This window comes from Mandrillus leucophaeus, unplaced genomic scaffold (assembly GCF_000951045.1).
Source record: "Mandrillus leucophaeus isolate KB7577 unplaced genomic scaffold, Mleu.le_1.0 Scaffold31, whole genome shotgun sequence".
Classification (NCBI taxonomy): Eukaryota; Metazoa; Chordata; class Mammalia; order Primates; family Cercopithecidae; genus Mandrillus; species Mandrillus leucophaeus.
In genome coordinates this window covers 123,030-125,296 of record NW_012103254.1, presented here as the reverse complement: position 1 = coordinate 125,296, position 2,267 = coordinate 123,030, and positions in this window count along the sequence as shown.

Sequence of the window (2,267 nt, the reverse complement as noted above, 5' to 3'; positions counted from 1 at the left end):
AAAAAAAAAAAAAAGGAATCCATAAATCCATACTGATATAAATAAGAAACCAACATCTGCAAGAGAAGAAAAAGTATATCCTTATGCTAAAAAGACAACTAAAAGCTACAGGAAAAATAATGAAGATAATAATTCACCATTTGACAAGTATAATGGTGCTTGATTCACGTGTAAATCTATGGATGCTTAGGTGGTGACAAAAGGTTTGAGGAGAAGCAGAATATTGGCCTAGATTTGGATTATCCTCCTGATATAGTTTGGCTCTGTGTCCCCACCCAAATCTCATCTCAGGCCATGGCATCAGAGGGTGCAAGTCCCAAGCCTTGGAAGCTTACACATCGTATTGAGCCTGTGGGTGCCAGAAGGAAGAACTGAGGTTTGGGAACGTCCACCTAGATTTCAGAGGATGTAGGGAAATGCCTGGGTGTCCAGGCAGTAGTCTGCTGCAGACACGGAGCCCTCATGGAGCACCTTTACTAGGGCACTGCAAAGGAGATATGTGGGGTTGGAGCACCCGTACAGAGTCCCCACTGCAGCACTGCCTAGTGGGGTTGTGAGAAGAGAGCCACAATCCTCCAGACCCCAGAATGGCAGAGCCACCAATGAGCTTGCACAGTCTACCTGGTCAACACCAGTCCACGAAAGCAGCTGCAGGGGCTGTATCCTGCAGACCCATAGAGGCGGAGCTGTCCAAGGCCTTGGGAACCCACCCTTAGCATCAGGGTGCCCTGGATGTGAGACATATGAGTCAAAGGAGATTATTTTGGAGCTTTAAAATGTAATGGCTGCCTTGTTGGGTTTCAGACTTGTATCAGGCCTGTAGCCCCTTTGTTCTGGCCAATTTCTCCCACTTGGAAGGCTTGTACCTGCATTGTATCTAGGAAGTAACTAACTTGCTTTTGATTTTACAGGCTTGTAGACGGAAGAGACTTGCCTTCTGCCAGATGATACTTTGGAGTTGGACTTCTGAGTTAAATGCTGGAGTGAGTTAAGACTTTGGAGGACTATTAGGAGTGCATGATTGCATTTGGAAATGTGAGATGGACATGAGATTTGTGAGGAACCAGGGCTGAAATAATGTGGTTTGGCTCTGTGTCCTTACTCAAATCTCCTCTCGAATTGTAATCTCCATATGTCAAGGGAGGGACCTGGTGGCAGGTGAGTGGATCACAAGAGCAGTTTCCCCCATGCTGTTCTCATGATTGTGAACGAGTTCTCACGAGGTCTGATAGTTTAAAAGTGCGTGGCAGTTCTCCCGTCCCTCTTGCCACCATGTAAGAGGTGCCTTGTTTCCCTTTCCATCATCATTATAAGTTTCCTGAGGCCTCCGCAGACATGTGGAACTGTGAGTCAAACCTCTTTTGTTTATAAATTACTCAGTCTCAGGTAGTCCTTTATAGCAGTGTGAAAATGGACTAACACACTTTCCATCAATTACAAATTGGAAAATACTGTCTTTCTGGTGCAGAAATCTGGTTGACACAAAATTTAGCACATGATTGAGGTTTCCAGCACCATTGGCAGAATGTTTTCTTCTGATGCAATTTCCTGAGACAAGCATAGCATCACTTCCATGAGATTCCTACACACAATATATGGCTTCAGTTGATTATGAGGAAAACATCACATAAACACAGTTTATACTTAAAAAATCTGTCAAAATTTTGAAAGAATGGGGGAACTGAGAAACTGTTCCACATAAAAGAAAGACTGAAATGACATGGCAAATAAATATCACACATGATCCTGGATATAATCCAGGCAAAATAAACACTGTCCATTAGAATATAAATGAAAATAAGTGGAGAAATGTGAATGAAGTCTGGGAATTGAATGGTGGTGGTGTATCAATATTGATCTCCTAATTTAGAAGTAGGGTGACTGCCTGTTCTGGTATGCCCAGGACTATCCAGATTTTACCAGTGAAGATCCAGTGTCCTGAGAAACCTCTTTTCAGACCCAAAATGTTCTTGGTTTTGATTATAGGTACAGAAGATCAGGGAAAGGCTGAGCACGGTGGCTCTTGCCTGTAATTCCAGCACTTTGGGAGGCCGAGGTGGGCAGATCACTCGAGGTCAGGAGTTCGAGACCAGGATGGACAACATGGTGAAACCCCATTTCCACTAAAAATACAAAAAAATCGGCTGGGCATTGTGGCATGCACCTGTAATACCAGCTACTCAGGAGGCTGAGGCAGGGGAATTGTTTGAACCCAGGAGGCGGAGGTTGCAGTGAGCTGGGATGGAGATCACGCCACTGCACTCCAG